This window comes from Erigeron canadensis, chromosome 9 (assembly GCF_010389155.1).
Source record: "Erigeron canadensis isolate Cc75 chromosome 9, C_canadensis_v1, whole genome shotgun sequence".
NCBI classification, from domain to species: Eukaryota; Viridiplantae; Streptophyta; class Magnoliopsida; order Asterales; family Asteraceae; genus Erigeron; species Erigeron canadensis.
The window spans coordinates 17,769,570-17,794,595 of NC_057769.1; the positions used below are offsets into that span (position 1 = coordinate 17,769,570).

General features: G+C 35.1%; 1 long non-coding RNA gene across 2 annotated transcripts in view; it reads left to right on the forward strand.

The window, feature by feature from the left end:
- The first annotated feature begins 11,174 nt into the window (after window positions 1–11,174).
- LOC122582903 overlaps window positions 11,175–25,026 on the forward strand; it is a 33,371-nt gene continuing 19,519 nt past the window's right edge. For both annotated transcript variants that reach the window (XR_006321282.1, XR_006321283.1), the window contains exons 1-2: window positions 11,175–11,378; window positions 11,950–12,022. This is a non-coding gene — a long non-coding RNA (uncharacterized LOC122582903). The remainder of the gene's footprint in view (window positions 11,379–11,949; window positions 12,023–25,026) is intronic.

Genomic DNA, 25,026 nt, shown 5'->3' on the forward strand with positions numbered 1-25,026 from the left:
ACTTTTAAAGTAGTGTCAATATTGACCAGTCTCCTTTCCTCTTCAGACCAATGTTCCTCTCTCTTTTCCTTCCCAGATCTTGCTCCAGTTGGATCAAGAAGTGGATTGAGAGGACTTCTAGGAATATAGGGTCCTTCATTTAAAATTTTAAGCATATTCCTCTCAATACCAGTAACATGTAATAACATCCTGGCTTTCCATGTACCAAATTCATCACCATTCCCACTAAATTTGGGAACAGGAGTGTTTGAGTAGTGCACATTGTAACAACCGCCTTAGAAATAATTTAAATAAATCCATGATATGTTCTAGTTTCGAATATGTGCTGACATGAAGGTCTATTCACTCTTAAATCTTAAATTATAAGACACGTCTGTGGTCTATTGTGATAAGAATGTTAGGTTTCAAGACGTAAGCGATTGTATTCAAGAAATTCTAGTCTGAAAATGTCTCATTTAGACCCTGCAATTATTAGAATCATTAATTAAGGGAAAACTATATAAGGGTTAGAAAACCCAATTTTTTTTTTTTTCCACTTCTTCTCCATTTTCATCCCATCTCACCTCTCTCTCTCTAAAAACACACACATACCTTCACCATCTTCACCCACAAAAATTCATCATTTGATTTTGAGTTGTTAAACCAAGATTTCTTGCATTTTTAGTTTCCTTGTGATAATCAAAACATATTTCTAGTATCGATTTTCAGGTAATGACAGCAAATTTTGAGATTTTCATCAAAACAAAAGTTTACTTTTCAAGTGTATGTTCTTGATGATTTGGTCCATTTTTGGTGTAAAAATCGTGTTAAAAGTTAGTGGGTTTGTGTCTAAAAGTGTTTAGTAACCTTTTCGTGATCAAATTTGGGTCGTAAACATGTTTTAATCTTCAAAACCCTCGTTTTTGTTAGAACAGTCCCAAATTCGTCCTAAAAACACTTAAAACGAATTTAGTATCCTAGAAACGAATTTAAGTCTTCCAAAACGAAGTTAAGCTTCAAAACGAACTTAAGCTCCAAACAAACTTAAGTCCTCAAACGAATTTAAGGTTTATCTTCGTTCAGATACACCTAACGAATTTAAGGTTTATCTTCGTTCAGATACACCTAACGAATTTAAGGTTTATCTTCGTTCAGATACACCTAACGAATTTAAGGGTTATCTTCGTTCAGATACACCTAACGAATTTAAGGTCTATCTTCGTTAGCTGTAGAAATCAGATTTTATACTTAGTTGTAATCCAAGTCTATCATGTACAAGGAAACCCTAATTAAGGTATAATCAAGACATATTCGATCTTGTTTATCAAAGTGCGTGTTTAAAGACGTTCATTACGAGTCTAGTGTATGAAAAACACTGTTGAGTCAAACGTTTAAGGATCTTTAGTGAACCAAATCATCAGTACATCAAGGACACTTAGTAAATAAATAATCACGAGAACTAATACATGTATCCATCTATGCTCAATGGTTTGTGATTAGTTTGACATCAAGACATACTTGGATTCGAGTAGATATATTTTACTATATCTGTGCTTATACCCTGTGCTTGTAGAACTACGTTTGTAGCAGATCACTGTGAGTCTTCGTAGCCCCTTTTTCTTTACTTATTTCGGGGTGAAAGGAATATTACTTAAGCTTTTATACATGCCGTAACTACTTTTACTACTCTCTGGCTTTTGACTACTTGTTACATATTAGCCGGTCCTATTAAGGATTGTGTGTGCTCTATTGATACTATTAGCCGGTCCTATTAAGGATTGTGTGTGCTCTATTGATACTATTAGCCGGTCCTATTAAGGATTGTGTGTGCTCTACTGGTACTATTAGCCGGTCCTATCGAGGATTGTGTGTGCTCGCTTACTTATGTACAAGTTGGTCACTAGCCACTACATACTACTTTACACTTGAGATCTATTGACGGCATAAAATGCTTTTATACTACTTGTTTATACTCAAACCTACGAACTCACCAACCTTTGTGTTGACTCTTTTAAGTATTCCTTTCAGGTAAACAGGCTAATCGTGGCTAGGAGTGGTAGCATGGGACTATTAGCAGACTTCAGGATTTAGAGTTGGAGTTTGCATGCTTGTAATTTGTGGTTGGTGGCAATATGCCCAATCGTATCCCCTGCGTGGGACTTTTCATACTTGATTTGATCATCTTTGTTGAACTTGTGTGTAATAACTACTACTATGCTTGTTTGGTTGTGAAATTGACTATTTATGTTTATTCTAAGCACTCATTTAGTATTCCTATGTAACATCCATGTGCGCGTGTGCTTTATCTTACATCCCGAGTTTTCCGCCGCTGTCGGGGTGTTACACACATGCACGTGTGGAGAAGCAGAAATAGGAGGTGGTGGTGGTGGATTATTGTTAGCATGGTCATTGGTTTGTTCAAATTCATTTATGGGTGGAGGTCCAGTATTTAAAGGATTTCCTTGTGTATTCTCTGGGTTGGCCATCGAGAAAATGCAGATCTAACCCACAAGTGTAGAATAACAAGTCAAGTGAACACAAGAGAGGACTAGTATTAAACATCAAGTAAACACTAGATTGGACTAGTATTACGATTAATATAAATGCAAGAAAATATATAACATAATACGTACTTAAGCAATATAAAGTTAAGCAAATAAGTAAATGGTGAGACACAATGTAATTTTCAAGTGTATTTTATTTATTGATGTTAAATAAAATACAAGGTTGTTGCGGAACAAGATATTACTAAGTAAGTATCTAAACAACCTATGAATTACAAGTGATCTAAACTTTGCTAAATAAACTCTTTGATCGAAATACTTAAAGTTGTGAAGTATGACTGTTTAGATCGAGAGTATTTGAGTAAAGGCACCAAATTGCAAAAGTATGTAATTTGGACGGGGAAGTGACTTGATATTTATAGGCAAAAAGAATAAATATAATATTCTTTTTGCCGTACAAATATGGTTACATGCATTTAAGGAAATTACTTTAATTCCTTAAAAGCATTGATTAAAGTACAAGAATAAAGTCACATGATAGTGACTTGTCTTCTAATTAACCAACCACCTTTACATGCGTGTAAGGCTTTTAACTAAAGACAAATGGATTGTCCGGTTAAAGTCATGTAAAGGCATAAAGTCAATTTCTCGTAATCAGTGTTCAGACATGTAAGGTCTAGAACACTGTCAAGGACTCCAGTCAGGAGATCTGGTAAGTCTTCCAGTGAGCTCCGCTATTTGTCAGACTTTTTTATTCAGACTTCAGTCTTCGACTTCAGTGAGAATGTTCTTCAGTGGAAAGATCTTGACTGGAGTAAAGTCCAGTGACCAAATCTGGTGGAATCCAGATTTCTATACAAGTAAGTTGTTCACCGGTGTTCACATAATTTCTGGACAAATCTTCAGAGGGCTGCAGTAGTTATGTCTGGAGCGAGTCCAGTAAATCTGGACCTAACAATAGTAAACCGGTAAATATGAGATCGTTCACAAGGACTTTGTAAGCAATTGTTCAAATAACATGATTCAAATAAAGGATGGGGGGGGGGGGGGGGGGGTTTGTGGCCAAATTGCCACTTTGCAATTAGTTAGTAAATTTGTTAGTAATCCCGTAGGATTAATCGCAAGAAAGAAAGTTTTGATTTAAAACAATAATTTAAAAGGCATCCATCTTGATTTTGCTCGAGAACATGTTTAGATTGCACTTATAATGAAGTTCAAATCCAATTTAGTTGATTAAATAATAGAGACTCAAACTAAGCACCAACCCCGTACCCGTCAAGTTAATAACATCATTCGACTCTCTTGTATAAACTAGTTCCATTACAAAGACCAGTACCGCAAGACAGCTTTTATAACTTTGCTAATTCAACAATGGTTTTCGTTATTAAAATAACAATTACATCTACTGATTGTACGCAACAGTTAATACATCTATTCGTATTATCATTGAATAATTATCTACCGTACCCGTCATAGATCCAACCATTTATACCCAAACAATTGAAATAAAATATATGAAATCAATAACTACCTAAAGACACATATAAATCACCAATCAATTCAAGATAGATTATAAGGAACAGATATGCTATGATTACGATCTAACGTTAAATGAAATCAACTTTGAATTATTAAAAATTGTGCAATCCTTACATATTGTCTTTCTCCATCAAGATGGGTGAAAAGACGATTAGCCACTCATATTAAAATACGAATAACAAATCAAATAAAGAGAATTTATCTTTATCGAATACAAATGAATGAAAACGAATAGCGGAAATAATCCAATCGTAACGAAGTTCTTCAAAGATAATTAAATTGATGAAAATATGCTTCAAAAGCTCCAAAATTCGACTGGAAAGTATATGTTAGGGTTTAGGGATGATTTTGCTCTCTATTTATATATTTCCAAAAAAATAAAGTCGAAACCGCTTAATACTGCATGTGTGTGCTCAAAATGCATTTTAACAAGTTTTCGGTTTTCCATTTCAAGCCTATTTTGTCTTGTTTGGTTCCATAATCATATTTTTGTTATTACCATAATTTTTCCAGAATATTAACCTTGATATTAACACATTTTTCACTTATGACAAGCCTAGCTTCATCTCATAATCCAAACAACAATCCAACCTTCTTAAATCTAGCATATATGCACTTAAATCAATACTTTGTAACATAAAGCTTTAACTATCAAAAATCCATCAACATAAAAATATATTTTTCATGAAATATTCTAGAAATATATATGCAAATATTTATACAACATGTTCATCTTTTTATATAAAAAGTTACTTTACAAACTATCAACACATATCCCCCTTTTTGATGCTAGCTTTTATAGATCCAACACTTTATCAATAAAATCTATATTTTTATAAATATTTCCAGAAATATTACCTTCATAATATGTATGAATATAGCCATCTTTCAAAGGAAAAATCACATCAAAGACTATTAAACTTATATCCACACTTTTGGGTTTTAAACTAGTTGAATCCTTGGATCTTTCTTCATGGATTCAACATGCATGAGCATGGAAAGAAAGATCCTATCAACTTTGCCCTCATCAAGTGTATATTCAAAAGAAAACATGAAGAAAACACAATCTTTTGATAAAACCTTTTTAATATAAACAAGAACAAGATTAATCTAATAAAGAGATGAAGATATATACCCTTGAAGAACACTTTTAGATGATGAAATGTGGCCTATATCTCCAAGAATACCCTTATTCAACACTTGAAACAACCCTTAAACTATTCTTGAATCAACCCTTTGTTTATCTAACCTACAACCCTTATTATTATCAAGTGTTTAGATGAGTTTTTAGTCTTGTTCTTGCTTCTTCCAATGGCTGCCGAAATGGACAAGAAAAGAGGAGGGAGGAGGAGTTTCTTGAGAGGAAATAATGACTAGTATGTGAAGAGTGTGAAGAGTGTGTAAAAATGAGAGTTCCAAGAGTGATTTTGTGGAAGCGAAATTTGAAATGTAGAGTGTGTGAGGGGGAAGGGGGGGGGGGGCGGCCTTGGGGGTAATGAAAAGGTTTTTTCCTTATTTTTTTTTTGTATAAAATTAGTGTATAAGTTGTTGTATAAGTATATGTTAATTATGTATTTGTTTTGTAAGTGTTTAGTTAGTTAAATGTAAGTAATTGGTTGTTTTAGTTAGGAATATGTATATATGTGTATAAGTCATGTATATTTATGTGTATGGATATATTTTTGTATTTTTAGTTGGGTACATAGGTCATTGGTTGTAAATTTGTATTCATTTTTAAGCTTATATGCTTACTTATTAAGTTTTCGACGCTTTTACGTACATAATTCTTCCAATTATATTTTTAGTTGTAATTTTATTTATCATGATCATATCCTCTTGATTTGGTTTTATTTTTGATTTGTTGGGCATTCCATAGGAATTTTGATTGGTATCTCAATTTGGGAGTCTTAAGTTATTATTATCGTATCGATTGACCACCTCTAAAAATTTTTGTTCCGAGGTATCTTCATTAGGAAGTTCTTATACATATCATTAGCTTTAGATTACTAATTTGGGGCATTACCTACTAGCTTCCAGTACAACTATGGCTTGCGGGAACGTAGACAACCTAACTAGCACATATATAATATTAAAAGTGCGGTTGTTACATCCTTACCCCCTTAGAAGAATTCCGTCCCAGAATTTGAGTTTGCTTAGGTAGTAAGTGCGGATATTTCTCACGTATGAAGTCCTCGCGCTCCCAGGTAAATTCGGGTCCGCGCTTTGTATCCCATCTGACTTTAATGATAGGGATCTTGCTCCTCTTAAGGCGTTTCTCATCGCGGTCAAGAACTTCTATTGGCTCCTCGCGAAAGTGCGGTTGTTACAGAAATAATGGCGAATGCAAGAGATAATCATGGATTGAATGTTAAAGTGCTAGATCGTCACATGCATGCTTAGATTTGCATTAGTTTGAGTTGTTTTGATATGGGATTTGAGATGGATCTTTTGGTTGATGATTATATATATATGGATGTTAAAATATGTACAATAATCTGGGTTTAATGATGTAATAACAAGAATAATGGATTTTTGTGAGAATCAAACAAGAACAACATCAATAATCACAAACTGAAAATCTCTACTGTACAAAATTGAAACCACCATTTTAATTCAACAACTTTGTTATTAAAAGTGAGTATAAAATCAGTAGAAAGTATAATCAAATAGCATAGGATGATATAAAATAAATTTAATACATTGGGGATGTCAAGTTAGGTGTTGGGTAGAAGTAATAAAGCAAAGACATAAGATTGTGTTTTCAAGGAAAGCTGAACAAAAAACTATGTTATCTTGGGGAGGTCATATCTCATGTTTGGTATAACATTTTTGAACGCTTTTTTAGTGTAAAATCAGTTTCAAAGAACGTATTTCCGAATGGAGTTAGAAAAGTCAATTCATTGAATACAACGAAAGTTATGATTTTTCTACCAAAAGTGGTCAAAACTGGATTTCTGTCTTAACATTGAGTCAATTTTAATGATTTTTAATTTTCTAACTAATGGGCTTCGGAAGCTTAAACTTGGTGGAAGTTGATTTCAAGGTGTCCTAAACTTAAAATAAAAATAGGGGATTTTTCTTAGATGTTCATAATAGAAATCTTTTATAAAACATTTTGGGTCGCGCAACAATAACCATTCTGACCAGTTTTGGTTTGGTAATTTTTAGAGGTAGTAAACAATGTCTACAAATTTAGTAAAATTTCACAATAAATATATGACACATATATGTCTCTGTATAAAAATAACCAATGTCCAAATAATTCAAATTAACCATGAATGATTAGTCAACATTTCATGAAAATAAGTGTTAAAACTATAAAAATGCCGAGTAAAAGTTCTTCACAACAAATTAAGTTAAAAATCACCAGATTGCAACTTTAATAAACGCCAATAATCTCGGAACAAAATATCCTAGAACTACTGTGAATAGGTCAAATAAAAGTTATAAAACGTAACTTGGTTATTAAATGGCAAAAACAAGCCTACAAATCACTTTTTGAGTTGATATAAGCACTAACCGAAAGCCTTAAATTGCACATATCACACCACCACCACTATCATGACTTGAAATACCAAGATGTGATGAACATTATGTGAATAACGAAATAAGGATGAAAATCTATTTTAAAGCACTTGATATGCTTGAGAAATGAGACTACAATCACTACATAATTTATTAAATTATTAAATTAAGTATATTAGTTTATTTATATAAATAAATAAATAAGTTATTAAATTAATGGAAAAATTATATAAATAAAAATATAAATCATAATATTATAAGTTAAAATGCATAAAAATCAGAATACAACCCAAATATAATTATCCATAAGTTATAAAGGCAAATGTGGTATTTAGAAGTATTTTTAAGGAAATTATTTAATTACTAAATCAAGAAAATGGATAAATAATTAACTAAATCATATTAAATTAAATACATGAATTCAAGATATCATATACTTATAAACACCAAATATATGGAGGTAATAAACACCATAATGATCGAGTGATACAAAAGATACATACAAAAGATACAATTGAAACCACAACAAATGCAAACCAATAATTAATCGTATAAACAAAGGTCGCATTTCTTAGTGATGGCTTAAGATAGGAACTTATGAGTATTACTCCTCTCGTAGGAAAAGTCTTGGCTTGAAATGTGATTGAGGAACATGATGGATATTTGATCAAGGAAGAGATTGACGGGAAGTACCCATTTTGGATAGGTGAATATAATGTGCGGCATAACAAGGTGAGTCATCACCCCCTTTCAAACCCTTTTATATGTTTTACTTACGGGGTGAAAATCATGAATAGTTAAAATTGCTTTCCTTATATGAAATGATACTTTGAAAGAATGATTATGATGTGAGAATTATATTGTATGTTTAACGTGTTATATGTTATGTGATGAGCTTGAGTACTGTCAAAGTCAAGTCCTCACTACACTACTATTAACTCATTGAGGCATGTAGTTAGAGGGTTGTGCAACCAGGATTCGTCCCCTCACTCACATCATTGGCGACGGGTTGATTGGCCGCCTACGTGGCCACCTTCAACGGCTGCCCGCCATGGGGTGCTCTAATCTACTTTATATATTATTGGTCGTTTCCATGGCACGACCCAATTATGGTTAATGCACGTGATTGACAGCATGTGCTATTATTGTTATACAATGGGATATTATGTTGGTTTGGACGTGAAAGGGTCTTAGTAGTAGCTCAAGCTAAACTCATCTAAAATATCAATGTAAATGATACTAATGACAAATTTGGGACAAATGTTATGGATAATATTGATGGTTGGTAACTATTGATGATCGCATGGTTTGGGTGTGATATATGATTAATCAATTGAAATACTTTTTCTCTCACGATGATTTTGACAAATGGGAGCTTTATAATTAACCATGGATATTCAAGGCTTCAAGTGACATAAGGTAATTGGAAAACTTGATAGTTTGTTGTGAGAATTATGTCGGTCATGTGGTTTAGGTATAATATGCTTTCTAAGTTTCGAAATGGATATGTAACGAGATTTACTTGAAAACCTATGCACTCACCAAGTACGTTTTCGTAGTTGACACTTTTTCTTCATGCTTTTTAGGATTTAGCATAAGCTTTGAGGAACTATATGCATCATGATTGTTTGCATTGCACTTTGGAGTCAAAGATCAAACCTTGTGATAGGCAATGGAATCCGCCTTGATCATTGTAGTATATCATTTCATGTATTTGTTATTTATTTCGTAGACTTAATATCAAAGTACGGTAGATGCATTGTACTAGAATAGGTTCACATGCTTGTACATTTGTAAATTCTTTTCTTAAATAAAGCTATGGTGAATGTTATCTATTATCCTTTGTTTTGAATACTCGACTTTCTGTACATCTCATCATTCCGCCTTAGTTGGGGTGTTACAATTATGTATATAAATTTGAGCTTGAATAGTAATAAGTATTTATATGTACCTAAAATAAATACATGAATGCAAGTAATGAGTTAAGTGACAAAATTAAAATTACAAATATATATACACACATACATAAATACATGGTTTCTTTATATATATATATATACACACACTCACATATTAAAGCGTAGAAACACTAAATAACTCGTGATAAATCAAAGCTAAATGCATCTATACACATAATACATACATCTACATTAATCAAGATTAAAACTACACCCCCCCCCCATTTAAAATTTGAAAAAAAAAAATTGGCCCTCCCCATGCACTCATAACCGAACCACCAATCAAAAAAGGGATAGAAGATTGTCTCGTAACATTCAAAGAAACATTATACCCAAAACTACACTCCAACTCCCTTCCTTCACACTATAACCAAACTTACACTTTCCCATACACACACAAACACATTTCTCTCTCTTAAAACTCTTTCTTCCTTCTTTTTCTTCTTATTTATATGGCTCAGAGAAGGTAACAAAAAGGCAAGAAAAATCAAAGCTAAATTATATTAATAATAAGGGTTATAAAGGATTAAGCAAGGGTTAGTATCTAGCTTCTTACGCAATTCATATACACGAGCATGCAGGTTGCCTTGTTTTAAAAGAAGCTTGCGCATGGGAGTTTTGACAGTCTTGAGCTTCTTAACACCACGAAACATGTAATGCCTAGTAACTTCCTCCGCCCAATATCGTTGCACAGCTTTCATAAAACCCTGTTTATGAACAAGAAAATTTGCAACTACAAACTTAAGATCCTCATAACACGGTCTATCTTCTTTGAGATCCCAATACCTTTCTTCAGCTTCTGATTCGATGTGAAATGTATCCTTGGGCTGTTAATGTCTGTGACTTCAATTTCTTCTACACATTATTTTAAATCTCTCATTCTTAGAAATGCACGGGGAACAGCCACGCTCACCACAGGATGAGAGTGTTGAAACAAGAGAGGACCAGCCCCACCTCTCACCTTCATTTCATGCACTTGAGTCTAGATCTCCTAGGGACACGAACCTGCAAGCTCAGTTGAGTACTGATGCCGGAACAAGCGGAGGGGTGCCCACTTTGTGTGACCCTCAAGGACAGCTTAGAAGTCCTGCCTTAGATAACATTATGCCAGCTTTAGCCACAGGCAACAGTTCTCAAACCGAGACTGAGAGACAGTATGAACGCCAAGGTGACACTGCTGTTTCTGAGGATCAACCTTAGACTGTATTAATGGGCATTCTCAGTGTGACAACTCGTAATTTATTAACATCGGGTTAGTCTTAATCTCGTTTAAGCTTAGTCATTATCATAACCTCGTCTAAATTAGACGGTCTTTGACGTTGAAATTATTAGACATTTGGACTTTTGACTTAGTTCAATTAGACGTATCTTAATGACGTACACTATTAACTATCTAGATAAATGCTCAGTCTAAAAATAACTTTAAATAAATATTTAAAGGTTTTGTCTTGTGCAAAATAAATAGACTGTCTAGACTTAATATTTTTAAAGTGTACTTTGACGAAATTTCATTAACTCGTCTTAATTTAAATAATACAAGGGAAAATACCTTTATTTTAAATCATAACCTTTTAGTCATACGGTATTTAATCGTAAACATTTTACCAAATTAAAGGTATTAAAATATCTAAAATATAGCCACATGGGCCGTTCAGTGTGTGGAGGGAAATGATCCACCAAACACCCCATTCCTTTTCTTTTTCTTTTGCCTGCGCAGTACACACACACGACACCCTCCCCATTCTAAATCAACATTTGACAAATTGAAATCATATGGGAATTTAAAGGAAGTAGTCAGCTAGCATTAAAAAAATCAAGGATTCATCATTTTCATCTTACTCTTCTTCATTCTTATCTCAAGAATATCAGATTGGTAAGTTAACTTTTTATTCAAACTTTTAATTTGTCTAAATTAATCTTATGGGTTGATTTCAGTTATGATTGATTTAATAAGTAGGCTTTTAATATGATTATGAGTTTTTCGGTTTTATTGATCAAATGGGATTTTACTAGAATTAGGTCTTTGAAATCAAAAAGTGTTTGAAGCGTAAATGACTGGGGAAATGGATAGTTTTTCAGTACCTTAGACATGTTTATACTAGTTATAATGAATGGGTTTGATTTAGAAACAATTTGGTTTGCGGAAAAAGGTCGACAAATGAGTTTTTTTGGTTCAATGAGGTCATGCCTCGCGCCGCGATGTTCTGTATAGTTTGACATTTTCATATTTTGATAACTTTATCACTCGAACCCTGTTTACATGGACTAGTACGTGAGTCTACGTGTAATGACAATGTCAATGAAGTCAGAAACTAAAGTTACGTAAAATGGACATTTATATCATATTTTCTGTCAGGGCATTCTAGGATTGATAGCTAAGTAGTTATACGTAGGATACTTGACGTCGTGAGATTTGATCCTCACCATTCGTACTCATATCCTAGGTTTTGAATAGACGTGGAGACTAGATTTGCTCATTCTCAAGTTTGCTCGCCCTTTTGCTCTTTGATCGCTAAGGTGAGTTTATGGTGCCCTTTTTTTTTCTTTTTACTTTGGGCCTGAAAAGCATGTACTGTTGTATACACGACTACTTTATAAATGATTTGTCTTTGTCTATGTCATGTGATTTGGCTACTTAAATCATTTTCCTTATGTTTGTGATGTTGACGGCTGTCTGAAAATGTGTATACATGTCTTATGAAATTTTGTTCTATGTGACTTAGACTTGCCATGTTGTCGGCTGACTAAATGTTTATGTGTTTGACAGACTAAAATGTTCCCCTTATGTAGTTATTACCATTATGAGATCCTAATGGTTGTCTTGTCAGATTTTGTTCCTGACTGTCATGGTTTTGGTCCGCACCCCACTTTAGACGGGAAATCCTGTGCGAGGCATATTAGTCATATTGTCGGACTTAGGTCTGGATTGTCATTATATATTGTCGAATTTTGCTCCCGGCTGTCTTGTCTTGAATAACTACATGTCATTGTGTATTCTCAATGACGGCTAAACTTTGGTCAAACACACTGTAAACTCACCGACTATTTTGATAGTTGATCCTCTCAAATTTCATGCTTTTCGGGTAACCAACAGTAAGTCTTGGATCATCTTGGCATGTTAGGGCCATTCTTTTGACTTTGGACGTACAATTAGCATCAAACATATGAGAACTATCATCTTATTAGTTCTAATCGTACTAGACTGTCCAAATATTTATCTTGTATTCAGTGGGCCAAATTCCATATATGGATGACTTGTATCCGTATTCTGGGGTTCACATTTGAACGATTGTACTTGTATTAGACTTGTATTTGGTATTAAATGGATGTAATTTCTATTAGCCTTTGGTTAGTACGCAACTATTTGTTAACCCTGTATTTCCGCTACAACGGGGTGTGACACTCAGTGACCCCGGTGTTATTAGTGGTGTTACCCAACAAGAAGTCCCGGATAGTGATTTATCACAGTCTAGGACACAACCCGATTCTGGTTGCAAAGCCACTAAATCCGAAACTACTAGTGAGGGTCTAACCCGAGGAACTGCAAGAAATCCTGAATTAGCTTTAGTTGATTTAGGTCACACCACAAGTGTGCCAACAACCTCCGGGTTGGTTTCACCATCTATTCAAACACCAACACCAACCCAAATAACACAAACACCCCAAAAAATTTCAACAACTTCAAACCTTGTGGTCTAAAGCAGATATGATTAACATGATTGACAAGGGAGTGTTAAATGCTTTGGAATTGAGGGATAGAGAACTTGAGCATGAGCGTCAAGTTAAAGCTTTACAAGAGCAAGTGCAAAGTCAGAAGAATGACTATGATGCTAAACTTGCTGCTTTTGAGCTAAGATTTCTTGCTCTGGAGACTTGCCGACCGGCCTCGGTTTCTACAAAACGGGATAATCCTGATTCTGATGATCACCCCGAGGGGGAGAACCAAAGAGAGGGTCAAACTAATGAAAATATTCGGCAAGAATTAAAGGAAATATGGCTAGTGGTGATGTAGAGATGGGAGAAAGGAGTGAGGGTGGAAATCAAGGAGCTATTGAAGATCAAGCTGAACTTGACAGATTAGCTGTGTGTAGTGCTAAGTCTGATAAAATGTGGAAAGAGCTTGGTCTAAACATTAATGAGGTTGAAAATGAGGAAGTTGAGAAATTTGATGAGATTAGCAGGAAAGTTGATGATGTTTTTGGTATAGAAGAAGAAGAAGATGAACACCATTGAGAAGAAGAAGAAGATGTAATTGATGAGGATGTTGTTGGTGAGGCTATTATTGAATTTGCTGAAGGAGAGGCTGATGAAGAGGCTATCAAAGACAATATTGTTTTAGATGGGCCTGAATTTGTAGAGACTCAAGAACAAGAAAATGTAGAAACTACTGATGAACCAGTGTTTGAAGAATTTGCAGATCTTAATTACTGTAAAACTGGTCCATCAAGTAGAAGTGAAGCTAGAGAGTCGTCAAATCCTTCTGTGTCAACTCCTAAGCATTATACTTTTAATGATTTTGATGGGTTTAATGAGCTGAGAAAAACTCCTGAAGCTGTTGCTCAAGACTTCAAGAAGTCTACATTCAAGCAAGTGTTGAGAGAAGCAATCATATCTGAAGAAGAAATACTTCCTAACTATTTCCCTACCGAATTGACTGAAGAACAGTAGAATTTTGTAAATAGGGGATACTTCCTAAGGGATCAAGAAAGAATTGTTACACTTGGCATAAAGCCAAAGCAAGTTGCAATCAAATCAAGATTTTTGAAGGAAAGAGCATTTCATATCTTCTTTGGAGCTACTAAAGTTGCAAAAGTAGAAAGACCAGAATTTGTTGCTATATATAAGTTTAAGGATCCAAGACAAGTTGAAGAATACAAAGCTATCCTTAAACTTACAGATAGCTATAATCCAAATCTTCTTGAAGATCAAAGGAAGTTCAGGATCTTGGTGCTTGTCAGAGTAATTTTGATAAGAAAAACACATATATCTGTTCCTTGCTTTCATGTGAAAAGAGAGAATGATGTGATATACAGATTCAGTGAAGCTCAATTCAAGCTCTTACCTGTAGATGACATAATCTTTCTCTACAACCATTACATCAATGCTATTCAAAGATATCGTGAGGATCTTATTGCTTTTGATGCAGTGAAGAGATATATGTCTAGTGTTATTCAACATGCATCCTTAGAAGATTTTCATATTAGTTTTGAGTTGGTTAAAAGAAAGATTAATGTTCCCTATCCTGGTCAAAGTCTTTATACAACAGATATTGAAGAGCTCAGTATTGGTCATGTTCTTGAAAAACCAACACTTGGAGTGATTTTTCTTAATAGCAGAAAGATGAAGATTTTCATCACAATGTGTGACCTTGCATCTTACTCTGATGGAACTTTGGAATTCTGTAAGAATGTGTTGTTATGTCTAAAAGAAGATGAAGAATCTGAACGGAAGAAAGCACTACTTGATCGAGTAATCGACAAGATTGATAAAAGACTTAGTTTCAGAGAGAGCATCAAAAAGTTAAGAGAATCAAAGAATGTTAAGAAGTCCAATTATGTTGTTCGTCGAAAAGGAGGATGCTGGATTAAGTATGAGCCTAGCAATGTTCTAGGACCACAAAATCTTCCTCCAAGAGATTATGAAGCAAACATGGTGGTTCCTGATGATAGACCGGAAGGTGACAACTGGTTCTGGCATCCAAAAAAAAACAAACCAAATACTTGAGCTTGAAGACTTTTGATTATAGGATCTCTTTTGACAAATCACTACTAAGGGGGAGATTGTTAAAAATATTATTTGCAGTAGTTGATTTGTATTAATAACACGTTTATACTTGTATTGTAATATTCATAAATATGGAAGGGGGATAAGTGTAAATTGTATAGAAGTATATAAACCCCCTCCATAGCTTTGTTTTGTAACCTTTACACCCATAATACAATCTAATATTTCCCTTACACTCTTACTTTCTCTCTCGACACACACACACTTACACACACTAAAACACACACTAAAGCTCAAATTCACATCATATCATCTTAACACAAGGTAAAACCCTGCACAGTCACACTCTTACATCCCTCTATGGAGCTTTCAGGTTCACTGAGGATAACAATGTTGCAAGACTTGTGGCTGAACAGGATGCCATGAACCATGCCCAGGGTTCCATGGTAACCAGTTACATTAGACAACCTTGTGCTGCCTTAATATCTGCTGAGAATGTCCAGTTACGTTCTATGAAGGAGATGTTAAGCAATTTGCTGAACACTGGTTTGACACTGAGATCAATGTTGGTTGTGATGAAACTGACGACGATGATCTGGTAGCCATGATTGCCAAAACCTTTAATAGGTTTAAGCATAAATCTAATCGATATAATGGTTCCAACAATGCTTCCAGCTCCAACTCTTTGGACAAGGCCAATCTTACGTGCTATAAGTGTGGTAAGAAATGTCACTTTTTGAAGGAATGCAGATCTAGTCAAATGAACAATCAAGCTGGTCCCCTTGTCCCAATTTATAATGTGCCCGATGATAAAGATAAAGCTAAATATAAAAAGCTTAAGTCACAAATTGCCCTCTTGTCTCTTGAAAAAGAAAAAGAAAAGAACAAATGCATGATGGCAAGCAGTGAAAGGAAGTGGGAACTCTCTGATGATTCATCTGATGACGAGGAAGAGATTAGGGATATGTGTTTCATGGCACTGAAAGATCAACAACAACATCTGGTGAAAGATGATGTCGTTGCAGGGAGATGGGTGGACATCATTTTGAAAAAGGTATGTGATTATAACAACCAAGATGATCCAGAACTAAAACTGGACATTGCTGAATCACTTAATGGTGATTTATTGTTTGTTGAAACTGTTAGAACCAACTATGAAAGATATCTGGAGACAATTTTAACTGAATTAAATAATTTAAAACCCCAGTTGAATGATTTACAAAGCATCCAGTTGGCTCATAAGGAGTCATTTTTGAAAAATGAGGTTCTTGAACTTGAAAACCAAAAATTAAAATCTGATCTGGAAAAGGAACAAATAGTTATCAAGTCATTGGTAAAAGTATCTGGAAAGAATTATGATGCATTTTCTAGAACTATTGATGCCTAGAAAAATGCATGGACATCTAGAGATGTGCAAATGGTTGCACTCATACCAGATCTTCATGCATTACCTCAAAGTCTTAGAATTGAAACACCTTATGACCAACCTAAGACTGTCAAAACTGAATCTGTTGAGACCACGACTGTTGAGGTCAAAACTGGAGCCAAACAGGCTTAAGCTCCAGTTAATAAGGCGGCTGGTGAAAAGTCTTTACCTCAAAAGTCGAAGGAGCCCAAGAATCCTAAGACCAAGAATCAAACTGAACCTAAGTCCAAGGTTCATGTGTCTGTTGAAAATGACATTGTTGAAACTAGACAGTCAATTCCAACTTTTGTCTAGGCAGGTTCAGAGTTGTACTACCAGAATCAAAAATCTGGAAGGAGCCTCTTCTCCTTTAGTTGAAAAACCAAGTGTCAAAACCCCTTCTAATTCAAAACAGAAACAAAAGGTTCCCACTTAAACCAAAACTGAAAATAAAAAGGGGAATAAATACCATTTACCAATTGTCTTTACTCCTGGATCTGGAGCTGTTGAACATACTCCAGATTCAGCCTCCAGTTCCACCCCTCAACAATCAACTGAGGCTTCTCAAGTGAAGTCAAGTGAACCCATCAAGAAAAGATGGGTTCACAAAAACAACTAATGATTTTGTGGGTGTGCAGGGCAATCGAAAGAAGCATATCTGGCGTCTGGACAGCGATAGCTGGACGGACTATGATAGGATGTAAGTCCCTGCTGGAAGAGTTCACTGTCCAAGATGGAGCAGTAGTGACATTTGGTAATGATGGTAGTGGAAAAACTGAAGGATATGGTGTGCTTAATAATGGACAAGTCAAATTCACTAAAGTTGCATTTGTGAATGGTTTGAAATATAATCTGATCAGTTTAAGTCAACTGTGTGATGATGGCTTCAGAGTTTTGTTCGATATTGCACATGGCACCATATTTAACAAGGATTGGCAAGTGGTAATGATTGCTCCAAGAAAGAGAAATGTGTACATCATGGATATGGAACCTGCTCCAAAAGAGCATTGTTTCTATACCAAGGCTGATGAGTACACCAACTGGTTGTGGCATAAGAGACTATCCCATCTAAATTTCAAAAATATTAATAAGTTATCTCAAGAGCAAAATGGTGATGTTGAAAGAAAGAATCGTACTTTGATTGAAGCTGCAAGGAGTATGCGATCTGAATCTGGTCTTCCCACCAGTTTTTGGGGTGAAGTAGTGGCAACAACTTGTCACACCCAAAATAGATCTGTCTACATCAAAAGACACAAAAAGACTGCTTATGAAGTGCTCAGAAATCATAAGCCAAATATTGGTTATTTCCATGTATTTGGCTGTCCAGTCTACATTTTAAGCGATTCCAATCAATTAGGGAAATTTGATGCTAAAGCTGATGAAGGAGTATTTGTAGGTTATTCAGATATTCGCAAAGCCTTTAGAGTTTATTATAATTATAGACTTCAAAAGGTTCATGAATCAATTCATGTCACATTTGATGAATCCAACGATGCAATCAATAAAAGACCAAACCTTGATATTTCTCCAGTTATTCCAGTTGATTTTGGTGTATCTGACCCAGTTCATCAATTAGTTATTACACCAAGAGATGTTTCCAGTCACAAAGACCTGGAACCAGTTAAGAAGACAACCAGTGACACTCCATTTTATCCTTCCATCAGTTTAATTTACCACAAAAACTGGTGATTGGATCTGATGTTCGTGCCACTCCAGTATCAGAACCAGTTTAAGCCCCAAATTCTGCAGTTGTTCAAAAAACGCTTCCAACTAAAGAATTTCATGATGCAAATCGTGACCTAATTGACTCTGATGAGGATATTGAAGAAGTTTGGACTGATCGTCCTCCAGTTGCAACAACTGAGGAGGTTCCTCAGGTTACTTGCACTGATATTGTTGTACATCAACCTAGTCAATACACTAAATGGACACAAGCACATCCAATTGAGCAAATAATTGGAGATCCAACTAGTAGGGTTCAGACGTATTAGAGGAGCCACAAGTGAGTAATGCTTGAACGTCACCTTCTTATCACTGATTGAACCGAAGAAGATTGACAAGGCTATGGCAGACCCAAGCTGGGTAGAAGCAATGCAAAAAGAGCTTATCTAGTTTGAAACAAACAATGTTTGGGAACTTGTTCCTTGTCTACCAGGGTTAAAGAAAGAACCTATTGGTACAAGATGGGTCTACCAAAACAAGATGGATGAAAAAGGCAATGTTGTTAGAAACAAAGCCAGATTGTTAACCAAGGGTTATTGTCAAGCAGAAGGTGTTGATTTTGATGAAACTTTTGCTCCAATTGCTAGACTTGAAGCCATAAGATTTTCTTGGCTTATGCACAGATGGATGTCAAAAGTGCGTTCCTAAATGGAATATTGGAAGAAGAAGAAGTGTATGTTAAGTAGACTCCAGGCTTCATTGATGAGAAGCATCTTCACTGGGTATATAGACTGAACAAAGCTTTGTATGGTCTTAGACAAGCCCCAGGAGCCTGGTATGACACTCTAACCAAACATCTTCTTAAACATGGTTTTAAAAGAGGTGCAATAGATAATAGCTTTTTTATCTTGAAAGAAAAAGGTAATATCTTACTGGTATAAAGTTATGTTGATGATATTTTATTTGGGTCAACTGATGATGCAATGTCTAAAAATTTTTCAAAAATCAAGTCTACTGAGTATTAAATGAGTTTAATGGGTGAATTAACATTTTTCTTAGGTCTTCAAATTAAGCAAACCAAAGATGGTATTTTTTTATTATCCAAGAAAAATATGTCAGAGATTTGTTAAGAAAATACAAATATGATTCAATCTCATCGAAAACTACACCAATTGCAGCTCCATTAAATTTGGACTCTGACCCAAATGGCAAACCAGTAGACCAAAATAAATATCAAGGAATGGTTGGTTCACTGATGTACTTAACTGTCAGTCGACCAGATATAATGTTTGCAACATATTTATGTGCTAGATTTCAGGCTAACCCAATAGAATCAGATTTGCACGTTGTTAAGCGCATCTTTAGATACCTGAAAGGGTGTCCTAGCCTTGGTCTTTGGTATCTAAAATGCTCAGGGTTAGATCTAATGGGTTATTCAGATTCAGATCATGCAGGTTGTAAGATAGATAGAAAATCTACAACTGGTGGTTGTCATTTCCTTGTAGGAAAACTGGTGAGTTGGACCAGCAAAAAGCAAACCTCAGTTTCTATATCCACTACTGAAGCATAATACATTTCTGCGACCAGTTGTTGTGCCCAGATTCTCTGGATCAAGAACAAGTTACTAGATTATGGTCAAAAATACACAAGGACCCCAATCTTTTGTGACAACACCAGTGCAATAGCTATATCTCATAACCCAGTGATGCACTCTAGAACAAAACATATTGACATCAGGTATCATTGAAATTCATTTCATCCCCACTGACAAATATTTAGCTGATGTTTTAACAAAACCTCTCGATGAGAAAACTTTTAAACATCTTATCAGCGAATTGGGAATCCTAAATCCTTAAAACTGGAAAATTTGTTATGAACGCACTAGTGACACTGATAAAGTTCTCTAGCTGAGGAGGTCCATATGATCTTTGCTCGCCAGGCTATCGAACGCCTTTGTGATACTATCCTGGCACTAATTGACATCTGGGTTATCATTCTAGGGGGAAAAGACTCAAAATATTTTTCTGGCTAAAATTGTTTTTGTTTGAAAAATTGCAACTGCAGAGCTCTCCAGTTGAAACTGGCACTGGACTAATCCTCCAGTGTACACGTTTGGTCTTGTCTTAAAACTGGAGGTCAACCAGATTTTCATAACGGTAAGAATACTTGGTCAATTTTTGTGACACGTGATGGCACTCGAGTTTTTTAACCTACTCACAATTGTCACATGACGTGTCATCGCCATGTTGTAAAAAGATGCGCTTTTTATTGGGATTGTGGAAAGATAGTAGGCGAGTGGGTATATAAGTCGTTGTAGCATTTAATGCCGACACCAAGAATTAAATTTTTGCTTCAAAATTCAAAGTAATATTTATAAATATCTTTCAATTTTTGAATTTTGGTAATTAAATATTCTTGGTTATTCTTTGGGATTGTGAATCCAGCTTATAAATACCCTTTATTTACTCCGAACATATTTACTTTCGTTTCACATTTCTTCAAACAATTCCAATCATCAATAATTGCTTCGTTTTTCTCCCTGTTTCTTAAATCAAAAACCCTAATTGCAAAATTCTTAATTTCACCTTCTTTCTTAAATAAAATGGCTCCCAAATCTTCTCGCAACAGAGATATTAATCTGCTCACTGTTGTATATAATCCATCTCCTCAAATCAAACGTGCTCATGGTGCCCTAAGTCAAAATTAACTAAAATGAACCCTAATAATCCCATGGCAAGTTTGAAAGGGGTTCAAGTCGAAAATTCTCTCATCACAAGTATCCAACAATTTCTTCTGGATTCTCCCATTGGCGAGTCTTTTTCTCTTAATCCACACAAGTTGTACCATGACTACTTGTGTGAATTCTAGTACACTACACAACTATCCGAAGACTGTTCATCCATCTCTTTCACTCTCAAGGATGGAACAGTTGAGTGTACCATCACAGCCGATACTGTGAGAGATGCTCTGCATCTCAACTACTGGAGAGATGGTGAGACTCCAGTAGTCATCTCTCAAAACATAAACTTTCGCCAGGTGCTCCTCGACATAGGAAACAAGGAGTGTTTAGAAAATGGGGCGCTGAAGACAAAAGGTGATATGACGTTGAAAGGCCTCACACCCTCATGGAGATATTTCTTCATTCATCTGGTGGAAAGCATGGGAGGAAGTTTTGGTAGACTCGACCAGATCAACTCAACACAAGCAGAGATGGCTAACTGTTTGTGGAATGGACTTCGCGTGGACTTTGTTAAGATCCTGTATAGAAGCTTTGTACATAAGCTGAAGGGTACCAGGGGTCTGTGTATACCCTTTTCCAGATATCACTTTATTTTCTTCATATCCTGGGCAGTGATGCATATCACAACACTTAGTCTCTTTACACTATCCCAGAGATGCTAAGGAATTTGGACTCTCTTATCTCATCACCTAGAGAGGTCTACATTCCAAACTGAATGCGGCTGGCATTCTCTAAACCTGATGCACCAATCCAAGGTGAGTCAGAAAGACAATTGGGCGGGCCTCAAAATAGTGAGGGACCCACCAGTTCGTCTGCTAGTACTGTGACAGTTGCGAACTTGGGCAGCAGTCTGTTCCCACCAGTTCTAGCTTGTAAGTTCTTCCACTTTCTTACCCTGGAGACCTCCCAACAGGTGTCCAGGTGATTCCAAAGGCAAAACGTACAACAAAGAAGCGCCTTAGGAAACAGTCAGAACTTGCCACCAACGTTAGTGCCCCAACCAACCCTCCAGTTGTCTCCCAACAGGTAACTGGAGACGGTCAAATGGGAGAAATGCAAGCAACCATTTCCGCAACTGCTGTAGGAGGAAATGGTGAAGATAATACTAGGCTAGCCCAACTGAGAGTAGAGTTAGTGTCTGCACAAACTGTTGAAGGCCAAATTTCTGACACTACTATTGTACGAACTGAATAAGTCTCTGGCCAGTCACAACCAGAGATCGAGGTTCCAAACTCTACGGCCCATGATACCGCAACTGATGATAGAGCAGTTGTAGTTGAGGCATCAGTGACCTCCATCCAGGGAGAAGATGCTTCGGCAATGGATCCTTCAACTGATGAAACCATCCAGGAAACTGGAGATGGTCATCAGGATTCTGAACTTCAAGTTCAGCCATCTCTATCATTCATTGATTTGGGCGTGAATGATGATGACTTCTAGGTAGAATCTTCGGATTCTGAAGGAACTACTAGTGATCAAGAAATTGTTGATGCTTCTGTACAAGATCAACTCCCTTCATTTCTTGATCAACCCCCAGAACCACATGTTTCAGTTTCCCCTTCTACTGACATAATAGCCACTGAAATGCCACCACCACCATCTCTCCCACGATCACTTTTGTCATCTCTCTTTGTGCCAAGAGATAGGCACATACCACCATCGACGTCGTTGTCCAAAACTGAGCATTCTCAGCATGGACAACACATTGATCTCTTTGTTCCTTATTCTTCATTCTCTACTTCCTTTTCTATTCCTTCATCTTAGGAGTGTTCGTGGTTTGGTTTTTACCCGGTTAAACTGTAAACAGAATTGTTTAAAAAACCGAAAAAAACCAAACCGTTTTTGAATTTGGTTTTGGGTTTGGTTTGTAACCAAAACCGAATTAAATATGTGGTTTTTGGTTTGGTTATGGTCATATGATAATGAATTTTGTTAAACCGAATAACTTATATTGCCATGATGTATTATTAAAAATATTTAATGCATATCTTTTTTTGTAGGGATAATTATTTATGTATTTTTTTAGTTTTTATGTCTATTTGTTATGTTAACTTTTTCCCGAAATTAGAAAAATTCAAATGACAAACAATGAAGAACTCGATGGAATTTTTTTTAATATTTAGACAAGCAAGAGTTTAGCAGTTTGAGTTATGTTTACTTATTTTTGAAGTCTAAATTACCACATTGGTGAAAATTGAAATTATGAACCTACACTACAAGAAATATGGCCTTTTAGGACCCTTTGTGTGGGACGCTTTTAAAACAGTGTCCTAAAAAACTTTTTAATAGGACAAATTTACATTTAAGGTCCTTTTATAATACAAGTTATTTAAACGGTGTCCTAAGAAGTTATTTAATATAACACTTGATAATCAGGGGTCCTATTATAACATAACTTGATAGGACACTTGGTAAATAAGTCATAATAGATGAGGGTTATGAGACATTTATCTCAGAGAGTCCTATTATAACATAACCTAATAGGACACTTCAAACTTTAGTTTTATTAGTCTAATTTTATAAGACGCTTATTTTTTATGGTATTATTATAACACACCATGAAAGGAAACTTAATATTTAAGTCATAAAACAATAGGTTTAAAGAACTATTATTTAAGAGAGTCATATTATAACACATAACTTAATGGGACGCTTGACATTTGGGTTTCATTAATTTAACTTTTATAGGACGCTTATTTTTTGTGGTATTATTATCATACATCATAATAGGACACTTCATATTTAAGTCATAAAACAATAGTTTTAGAAAACCGTTATTTGATTGAGCCCTATTATAACTTAACTTAATAGGACACTTGACATTTGGGTTTTATTAGTCTAACTTTTATAGGACGCTTAATTTTTGTGGTATTATTATCATCCACCGTAATAGGACACTTGATATTTAAGTCATAAAGCAATAGTTTTAAAGAACCATTATTTGATAGAGTCCTATTATAATATAACTTAATTAGACACTTGACATATGAGTTTCAGTAGTTTAACTTTTATAGGACGTTTATTCGTTGTGGTATTATTAACATACATCATGATATAGGACACTTGATATTTAAGTCATAAAACAATAGCTTTAAAGAACCATTATTTGATATAGTCCTATTATAACATAACTTAATAGGACACTTAACATTTGGGTTTTATTAGTTTAACTTTTATAGGACGCTTACTTGTTGCGGTATTATTATCATATATCATAATATAAGACACTTGATATTTAAGTCATAAAACAATAGCTTTAAAAACCATTATTTGATAGAGTCCTATTATAACATAACTTAATAGGACACTTAACATTTGGGTTCTATTAGTTTAACTTTTATAGGACGCTTTATTTTTATGGTATTATTATTATGCAACATAATAGTACACTTGATATTTAAGTCATAAAACAATACTTTTAAAGAACCATGAGGGTTTAAATACCCGTGTAACTTCTTTAACGCCCGCTTTGTTAGAATATGAACACATAAAATATACAAGATCACGAATAAGCGCAACGGAAGAAATCGAAACATATATGTAATCACATTAATTAACAAAGAGAGAATTGAGATGTGTACCTTATATGCAAAGATCCAATTGAGATAATAATAATAAGATTATTATTAATACCTAGGGTTTAAAGCAAAACCTCTCCATGATCGCACACTAGACACCCCGAATAATGTATGCTAGTACCCCGATCACGAACCTAAACAACCCTTTATTTAACCCTAAACTTAACAACCGAAAACCCCTTAGAGGAGGGAGGAGTCGGCCGAACCAAAGAAAAGGAGAGAAAGAGGAGAGAATTACTTTGTAATTGTGTGTGAAAAACCTTAAGCTTAACCTTCTATTTATAGGACAATATTAGGTTAACCTTTAATTGGAATTTAAGCAAACATCAAGGCTTTGGAAAGCCTTGATGAGCCGTCCCCCTATATGGACTTAGGTCCAAGTCCACTTTCCAATTTTCACATTTTAATCCTC